This window comes from Gallinula chloropus (assembly GCF_964237585.1).
Source record: "Gallinula chloropus genome assembly, chromosome: 15".
NCBI classification, from domain to species: domain Eukaryota; kingdom Metazoa; phylum Chordata; class Aves; order Gruiformes; family Rallidae; genus Gallinula; species Gallinula chloropus.
In genome coordinates, this window is record NC_140100.1 from 6,717,139 (window position 1) to 6,727,486 (window position 10,348).

Genomic DNA, 10,348 nt, shown 5'->3' on the forward strand with positions numbered 1-10,348 from the left:
AAAAGAGGCTGCTGCTCACCCAGTCTGGTGTTTCTCCTGAGCTTGGTACCAATCTGATGGGGTTAAGGGTGCTAGGGTTTCCACTGGTGTGAAGTGTGCATCGTGAGCTGGTACTTCAGGACCTGCATCACACAAATTCTTAGATTAAATCCAAAAGAGGAGGGCAGTGTTGCCTCAGATTCCTTCCCAGCTCTCCACAACCCTTTTCCCTTTCCCTTCTGTCAGACATCAAGCAGATTTTAAATGCCTTTGTGGGTTTTGTCCACACTGATTTGAAGCAATGCAAGTGATGAGCAACGTGCCCTCTATCTGCGGCGCTACTTCCCCCGATGCACCTGCGCTCGGGAGCAGCCTCACTTCTTTCTCCAGCTGGGTGAGTTTTAATTCTGCTTTTTGTCTCAGGGAAATCACAGCACTGTGACAGGAGAGGAAAGGGGTTTGCACTTACATGCTTGGGTAGGATTTTCTTTTTAACCAAGTGGCTGCAAGAAGTTAAATAAAATTCATTGTTTTGAAACATATTCAGGAGCATCATAATATCTGTCTCACAAACGCACACACAACCCCAGTGTCTAACCCAGCCTCCCATGGGATTTCTACCTGTTTTCTGTGCTTTTAACCCCAAACCTTACCTCTCTGCAGTGATGTCCCTTGGCCCTGACCTGGGGCAGCCCATATAAACCCACCTGTCTGCAGAGACTGCACCCATGACACAGATCTTTGCTGAGGAGGACACCTACGAGGCTCACTGTGGCACTGTGGATGCAACCCAGAGAATCCAGGGAGCACAGTGGAGCCCTGCACCCATCTGGGACACCCCTAAATACCCTTCCTCAATCAGAAAAGCTTTACAAATCTTTCACAGCAACTCTGAGCCAGGTTTTAATCCAGATGGCCTGAGGAGAAAGGGTTTGCCTGTGGAGGAGGTGATACAGGGCTAGAGGAATTCTTTCTTTTCCTGCACAGTGTTTATTTAGCAGAAGGTAGGAGAAAACACCACCGGTGAGTCAGATATGTAGTGGGAGTATCCAAGAGCCCACAAAGGATGCAAACCCAACATTTTTTTCCTAATGGTGCTGAAGGGAGGAGTACTGGAGACACAAAAAGACATGCAGACAGCAGGATGTAGCACAAGGTGGGCATTGCTTACGCCCTGCCTGGTCAGGGCTGCCTCCTGCAAGGTGCTGTGTGCTTCATGCTGGGTGCTGAGCAGCAGCCTCGGTGCTGGGTGAAATGGGGCTAAATGAGATGCTGCATCTGTTAGCTCCCTCCCTGGAGCAGCACAGCCTGGAAAGATTGTTCTTTCTACAGTAATGAATTTTTTCATTTTTAAATCAGCTGTGATCCTGTTTACTGTAAACTCCAGTGTGCTGGAAATGTTTCTAGCACAGTTTGTTTAGGTTTCACGGGGATTTTTTTCAAATCACACTTAGCAAGAATGTATTTTCACAGGAAGTTATCCGAAATACAATAAAGACCTAGGAACATCTGATGCCCAGACTCTGCCATTCCCTAAGATATTATATGATCCTCTCATTCTCCATGCAGAAATGCTGTCGCTGTTCTCGAATCCATGCCAGAGACTGCCTGATGTATGATAGCCCATTTTGGAAAGCCTTGAACAAGACCATTTGTTGTGGAGGTAATTTTACAAAAGCAATATCGTTTCATGGGTTGCAGTTAAAATAATTCATAAAATTTACACTGGTGTGTGTGCTTCGAGCTTTAAACCCACTCAGCTAACTTTCTTTCACTTTGGCTTGAAACTTAGACCTCGGTGAAATACATAATGCAAGCCAGGTCTGAATGATTTGCTTTAGTCATTTTTGAATGATCTCATTTTCTCACTTCCCATCAATGCAAACAGAGACCAAAAAAAACCCCCACATACTTTTCAACAGCTAAAAACAACTGAACCATATCTGATATCAAACATGAAACATTTCAGCCCAAAAGGAATATTATTTTGTATTTTTATGAGCAACTATAGCATATACTGCCTGTTGCTGCTGAAAACAAGCTCCATGCATTTTCTAGGGGGTCGGGATCAGCTGATCTTAAATATCTTGCTTTACAACATGCCTGAGAAGCTGCCGGAGACAGTAAAGCTACACAATTTACCTTGTGTTATTACAAAACATTTCAACAAACCCCACAGGACCTGTGTTTACTATCCTGAACTTTATATCATGATTCACACCTAGGATGATATATCTATCATAACATACAGCCAGCGTAACATGCTGCCAAAACCACAGTGGTCACACTTGATCCCAACTTCCTTCCTATATTTTCGCAGGCAGAAACCACAGAGGGAAGGTCTGTGCAATCTGGAATCCTGTCCATAACCCATGGCAGGTTATGTGTGTAACTAGCCTCCTTGCCACATCACCTCTACGTCATGAACACCTGAGCCAGCAGCCTGGACCTTGCATTATCCCAGGCATTAGGGATGGCTGCATTTGACTGCTTCTACAACAACTTCCCCTTCCAGGAATGAGAAGCCTCCTTTTCTCTTTCAACCAGCTGTTGCCTATCAACCTCCTGGATACCAAAACCTTTCCTTCCAAGTGGGAAAAAAAGGTCACCAGGACAAGCCGTGCCAGGAAAAAGGGAGATGGAAAAGGTCTGGATTCAGCCTTTCTCGCCCTACTCAGGTCTTTTGGCTCAGAGCACCCCAGGGATGAACATGCAGGCTGGACGCCCTCCCAGCTGGGTTAGACCTAGAAGAAGGGACATGGTGGCTGGTCTGCATGTGGCTTTGACTTGTCTCAAATAAGGCACAGGAGACTGGAGGGCAGAACCTCAACACAGGTCCAACCAGGGTGTCCAGGGACGCACATGGGAACAGTCCTAGACTTCAGCTGCTGTAGCATCCCAGTAGAGGAAATTTGAAGTATCTGTGACCTGTTCCTGGGTTTGGATGTCTACAGGTTGTTCTTGAAGTAGGGATTGGAGAAGGCAGTTGTAAAACATACTTGCTTTCAGTGGGTCCTGAGCATCCCTTGGGATTGCTGGAGCATCTCAGCAGGGAGCAGATGCTGAGGGACAGACTCTCCTGAAGACGTCCCACTGTTTTGCAGACACTGCCAAAGCGCTGAGCAAACCTTTGATTGTATTTCCAGCACAAACACTGGTTCCTAATAAAATCCTGGATTAAGGGTGAAACTGTCTCCTTTCCCCATTCTGTGCTGCCCTTCCCAGCCGGTTGCATTAGTTAGATATGAGTGTGACAAGGGCTGGAAAACACCAGAGTCACAATCATTGTGCGTCACTTTAAGGACACACCGTCAACTTTAGAAATATACCTGCTATAAAGAGTTTTACTTACTTTCATTACTAGTAATGCCATACAGTATTAAAAGTGAAAGGATTTTAAAAATCCAATTTACTTGTCCTTCAGCTTGGCCAGTGAAAAAAAATCAATGAAGTGAGTCTCACTTTTGTTTAGAGTAATTTTCACTTCCCAGTTCCCTCATGCTAATGTGCTTCTAACGTGCTTACTTTACAGGCAGGAGAGGCTGTGCTTACCTGCTCAGAGAAGAACCTGTGCCCCCTGCACATTGAAAAAATAAAAGGGAAAGAGGAATAAGAAGGCATGAAAAAATGTCTATTGATTTTTTTATAAATAGATGTTTTACAGAAATGAAACAGTTGCTAAATTTAACCAAAGGTCATTCTTCATCAACAAAATAATCATCATGTAAGAGTTTAATGGTTGAATCGAATTCAGTTTATGTTAGCAAGGGATTACTATTATGGAGTAATATTAGATAACATTAAAGGTGTTATTTTTCTTTTCAAAGGTAGGACTTAAAGCCCCTAAACATTAAAAGTAACTTAGAGGAAGTCTGGATCTTTGACAAAGTTTGCATTGGACAAACTAAAAGATAAAAATAGGAACTCTGCAGTTTCTTTGGAAACATTGACTCTAACCTCAAGGTCTTGGTTATGCCTGGGTTATATGCTTGTTTGAGGCTAGAGAGGGAGACACCAAGAGAATGATTTTAGAAAAAGATATATGCATTTTTGGGACCTTTATTTTCCCTGTGGATCAGAGTGGAAAGTAATTTGGTGGCTGTCATCTCTCACCAGTCTCCTTCCACCTGCCCACTGCTCCACCAGCAGACCTGGTCCCATCCTTCCCTACTCAGCATCTGAATCTGCTGGTGCAGAGAGACGCGAACCAGCCACCTGTGTGGGACTCTGCTCTCTGCAGTGCCATGGCCCAGGCGGTGTGACTCTTACATGGGGGTCCCATCCTGGCAGCACCGGTTCAGTGCATCACATTGCCAAGCACAAACTGGGAGCACACAGCCCTGGACCTGCTCATTTTGGGGAGCTGCGCACATGCTAAGGGACCTTGCAGGGTGACCAGCCCAAGCAGTGGGGGACTGGGGGGGGGGGGGGCTTGCAGCTCCCCCCAGGCTCTCCAAGCTGTGTTGGAGCCCATGGTCCCTTCAGCCCATTTAATCCCCAGCATCAGCTGCCCTGGAGCATGACCCTTCCTTGGCAGCACCCAATATCAGGATGGCAGCAGCTGGTTGTACTGAATCCTTTCTGTCCCAATCAGCCACAAGTAGCTTTCCCTCATCATTTCTTTCCATTAGGTGTTTGCTCAGAACCCTGGCTGCTGGCAGCCAGTCCCTTATGGAGATGCCTGTTTGGAGCCACATTCACCGATACGCAGTTGTGGTGCTACAGCTGGCCGATGGCATGGAGCCCACCCCTGGCAGCACACTGGCTCACGGGGTACAATGCAAGGCCTCACTGCTAAATGCTCATCATGATAATTTGATATTTTATGTTTTTTCCTTGTATCCTGGCTGTAATAAATTGGAGTGATGCTATCTCAGGCTTCCTCCATGCTTCTCCTGGAGCTCCTAGCTAAAATTCGGCATTAGCAAAATGTGCCTCTGGAATAAGGCCTCATAAAATATTGTTAGGATTGCTAGGCAACCCGGAGGCATGTTGGGAGCTGAAAGGAGCCTAAGTGGGCGTAGTGAGCCTGCGCCGGAGTCTCAGATGAAAAGGAGAGGGTATTCTTTGTGTCTCCGTGCTAGCAACACTTTGCCTTTGATTTTCTTTTGGAAAGAGGTTGAGACACGCTGCTTCCACAGGCACAGAGGTACGTATCTGTGCGAGTGTCGGTGCGGCGGCCTCTAACCTCAGATTAATCAGCTGGATGAGAAACGCACCTATCCAGGGCTTTCCAATAGCAGTAAAAGTAAAATGATATTTTTATGGCCATGAAAACACCCATATTCCAGCTACTCGCGTCTTCCATGGGCTCCCTTTGCAAGAAAGAGGGGCCATGCTTAGTAATAACTTGTTTCACGTGGCCACCAAGCCATTGCCTCAAGCCCTTCTGCACCCTGCAGTGGTACTTAATGCAAACCGACTCTGGAAGGAAGGGAAACAAATAAAAAGTATACAATTTATTGGCAGGGTCTAACAGGAGTAATCGGCTATTTGCAGATACATGCACAAGAATAAAAAGAAAATTGAACTAGGCTTGCAAGAACAAGGGCAGGTATTACTGGAGGTGTAAAGAGGGGAGGTTTACTGCTGATTTCATTAGCTAAGAGGATCAGGTGAGCTTCTGGTTTACCCCTTCCTGCCTCCAGCTAAAGCAGGAGATGCTGCCCTTCATGAGACAACACAAACCTGCATCTCATCCCTCCAGGAACATCTTGGCTTGCCCAAAGGGCTTTAGCCAAGTGGGCTCCAGCCCTTCCTTGGGCAAGCGCTGTGCTTTGCTTCCCCCCAGGCTAAGGCTCCAGTAGGCAGCCCCATGCTGTACTTTCCTTACTGTAAAACCTGGAAAATACACACACCCTGGCAACAACCACAGCACCCACGTGCTGAAGCCGCCCTTATGACTCTGATTTTCACTCTGTCTGTCCAGCTTTGCTAGAGGGAAATCCTGGCAGCAGGTCCTGTGGGAGATGGACGTGCCTCTGCTGAGAAGAGCTGTCAGTGCCAGAGGCTGGCTGTCCAGCCAGGCTGAGCGTGCCATTTGCTTCCCAGTGCTTGATTTAGTGAATAATTTCCTGTTAAAGCAGCTAGTGACCAAGCTAACACATCCATCTGCACAGAGCCTGTCCAGCTCCTCCTGCGAACGGGTGCTCTCACCAAATCCTTTCCAGAGGTCACGAATGGCACCCCACCGATCTCCAGCACCCTTGGGGGGCTGAAGTTCCTTATTTGGACACTGTCAAAACCCACCCTGCTTTCCTGTCGTACCAACACAGGGCTTCGTCTGCTCTGCGCTCAGACTGGGAGTAGTTACTCATGCAAGACAGCTCATCAGCACAAAAAGGGGGTGGGGGGGGTCACTGCAGATTAACAGTGAGAGCAGGAGCTGATGGTCTTGGCTTATCCTTTGCCAACGAAAACATTTCCCAAGGCTCCAGCGCTCCTAGACTCTCCCATATGATACCAGAAGGGACTGTAATAAGCTAGGTATGCATTTCCCAAGACCATTAATGAACATTTCCATGAGGCTGTTGTTGGGATCGGACATCCCACGAGACCTTTCTGCTGGAAGCTGCTCTCAAGTTTGATACTGAAAACCAGAGAACTGATGGGACCAAACCTCAGATTTCTGTAGTGTGACAGGGTTTCCTTGATAACTACGTAGGGCATTTATATGATATAAATACACCTTTTATTTCTTGTGCTCCTTTCTAGCTAGATTTAGGTCAGGAAAACTGCCTGTGAGGTATTTATCCCTTCCTGGCTGGTGACTGGTTGTGCTGTTTTTCTGCTCTGTTCGCATCTCAGGGCTTGTGATACAGATTTCAACACCAAATGGCCCAGGCTGAAGCACTTGACACTGCTGCAACGTTCCTGTGCCCCTCCTGCCAAAGGACGCTGGTGTGTCATGAGGAACATGGCACACATGGGGGGGGGGGGTGTTCTTCTGATTTAGGGCTCCCCCCATTCTGCAATCTCCATCTCCTTTCCCAATTTCACAGGTCAGTTTTAGAGGCATATGACATTGGGCCAAACTTGGGGTTTCTCTTATTTTTCTCAGCAAAGCTCCCTCTTCTGACTGCTCCAGAGAGGAGCTGGTGCTTGGGGTTATTTTAGCAGTTATTTTAATAAAAAAAATGTGGCAGCTAGAAGTGTAAGAGGGATGGGAGCCAGGCACCTTAAGAAATGATAATTGCAGACTTGGAGCAGTGCTAAGAGTTAACAGAGGGATGTTTAATCCAATTCTCAGCTTCTATTTTAGGATCCTTTTAACTTTCCAAATCAAAAAAAAAAAAAAAAAAGAAAAAAGAAAAAAAAGGAAGAAGGAAGAAGGGGGAAAAATGTCCATCACAGTGCAATTTCTTAAGCTTGTCGCAGCCCAAAGGTGAATTTTTATGCGTGTGAGGAGTTGGAAGAAAATCCATTCAGCTGTTTCGGAGGTTTCAGAGCATGAAAGCAACATCTGCTTTAAAAATCAAAAATAAAAGAGATTCCCTCTGCTCATCAGAGTCAAAATGGGTTTTGGTTTCATGCCTCTGCTTTAGTGTGTCTTGAGCTGTCCCCTGGAGAAAGCTGGCCATGTCTGTATTGATTTGGAGGGGGTGAAATTGTGTTGCAAACCCCCCAAAATTAGAGACACCCAGACAGAGCAGAGGGTGGGACACTCATCCTGTGCTCCATCTAGCCCAACACAACACGGGCCAGGGTCCCTAAATTGCCAGTTTAATTCCTTGCACTCGGGTTTCTCCCAGCCTGGTGCCTCAGTTGGGGGGTTTTGGGGGTGTTTTGTTTCTGGTTTGATTTTTGCAGCGCTGTTTGCCGTGTGCAGCACTGCGCTATAGATGGCAGTGCAGGATGGAAATTGCAGATCCCTTCCCTCTTTAATCACAGCCCTGGGCTGCAGTGGCTCCGGCAGCTTGTCCCAGCAGAGGAGACCAACCTCAGATACCTACTTTCTACAAATTTACCTGCGAATTTCACTTAAATTTTCACCATAAATGTGATCCCCAGAATTTACAGTGGGAAAAAGCAACAAGGAAGCTTTCTGCAGGTAACTGATGCTCCTCAGCAAACACACAGATGCTCAAAATCCACTGGCAAACTTAGCCATGATGTCACAGCACAGAAAAATAAGAAGCAAAATCCAACTCATTTCTGCAATAGAAGATACAAAGCTGGCAGGAATAGGGCTGCTACCAAAGAGATCATGATGGGAAGCGAAGAATATCATAAACAATTACAGTAAGATGCTTTTGAAAAATCCCTCCAGGTACCCAGCTGCATCTGTTGATGTTTAAACACCTTCAGAAATCTGGCCACCAGCCCACTGCTCAAGATATCAAGAAGAAAAAAAAAATTAGAGTAAAAGGCACAAGAAAGACTAATTCTTTTTGCCAATGGCAAGATGAAAGGAAAACCCTGACTTCTTTAATGGTTGGGGTAGAGAAAACTGCAAACAATGGATGCTGCGACAGTTGTCCCTCTCTCCCTTTGGAAAATAGAACCAGGTTTGGATTAGGAACCTGCAGATTTGTTATATTTTCCTTTTGTCACCTTTTTTTCCACTTTTTAGTCACCTTCAATGAATGGTCCCACAAAGAGCTCCCCGTCACCTGCGCTGTCCCAGGGCTGGATGGATGAACTGACGTAGCTGTCTCTGACAAGGAGATATGCAGCACTTTTCTCTTACAGGATTTTAATGTGATCTTACACATCAAGAGGATTCAAATGACAAGAATGAATGGCAGTAGCCAACCTCATGGCTTGATATTCTGATGAAACGATGCCCTGGCACATCCATCACACTGTTCTGCTGTCAAGAGAACTCCCAACTCTGGAAGATGAGTGTGTTTTTCTTTTACAGTGTGAAAAAAAAAGCATGAGGGGGAAAAAAAGCATCTGTCCTCAAGCCTAACTGCTACATAAATGTAACTTTGAGCTAAGACACAGCCAGATACACAGGATCTATGGTTTAGCTCCAAACAGGGAGGGCAAAACCGTGCCCTGCTCCATCTGAAGACGTGTGTGTGGAGTAGAAGCACAGACCGGGGACTTTGCAGAGCACAGCAGGCAAGGCAAGCTGGAAGACTGAAAGAAGATTCATTTCTTGCCTGTGGCATATGCAGACTTCTTGTGCCAATCCCTGTGCGTGCACCTTGGAGAAGCAGATGCAGACGTGAGCGAGCGGGAGCAAGGTGTGGAAGCCTGAGCGTGCACGGGAGCACGACGGTGAGGATGTTTGCTGAGCGCGGGGCTGGGGAGATGCAGGGATGCAGATGCTGATGTTGCCCAGGCAACACTCACTTTTGCAAGGTGCCCCTTTGTCTCTCCTGATTTTTAAGTATGGTGCCTCGCTCTAAAATGCAGATTCTCTGAGCTGTAAATAAGACTTATTACATCCTAATGCTCCTTCCCGGTATCTTTTTAGAGCTTGTTACCAGCAGCACTGCTTGTGGGTAGGGTAACGCAGGAAATTAAGTGCAGCTCCAAGGTTTGGCTTGCATGGGGTCTCTGGAGAGAAGCACAGGCAAGACGTGGTGCCTGGGATGGTGGGTGCAAGAGACCCTGAGCTGCACTGCCCACCCTGCAGAACAAACGTACCGGCTGAGAGCAGGACTGAGAGTAAGGATGAGCCTTTGCCAAAAGCCTTGAGTGTGTCCTGCATCAAGTCCTTGTTCCAACTTTCTGAGCCCCTGAGAAACTTGTGGACCCTGTCGCTGTGCACCTCTTTTTGTGTGCAATAACCAGTGTTTGCCCCCTCCAGACTGCTTTGAAACTCGAGTTGATTTTGTCTTCCAGGAAGCACTGGGGACAGCCTGTGTTTTCCCACTGCACCTCATCTCCCAGGACGTAGCACTGTGGGTCACACTAATTACAAGACACTGAGCCCACTGTTACAGAGCAGCACTACCAAGTGCTGGAAAAAGCACAACAAAACCCATCAGAGCAGTAAACTTGAAATGAGGTGGAAGTAATAACTGCTGTGTGGAGGAAGCCCAGATTTGCTAATTGGACATTGCTGAGCTCGGTAAGGTGGTGTGAGGAAAAGAAGACATCACAAATGGGATGAAGTTATCCCTCCTGCTGAAGGGGCAGGCAGGAGGAAGAGTGTTTTTGCAGCTCCCAGCCAAAGAACAGGAGTCACAGCAAGGGTGAAAGCTCTGTGCTGAGCATGGAGAAGGCACAGGAGGAAGCAGGGCGGAAGCGGGTGCGGTGGACATGTGTTTGCACACCAAAGGGTGGGGATGGAGGAACGCAGAGCAAAGGCATGGGCTGTGCTGCCTGGTGTAAAGCCCCGAAATATCCTCTTCACCCCAGCCCAGGTGGCTGCCACAGCCCCCCATGAGTCCAACAGCCCTTGCAGGTGATG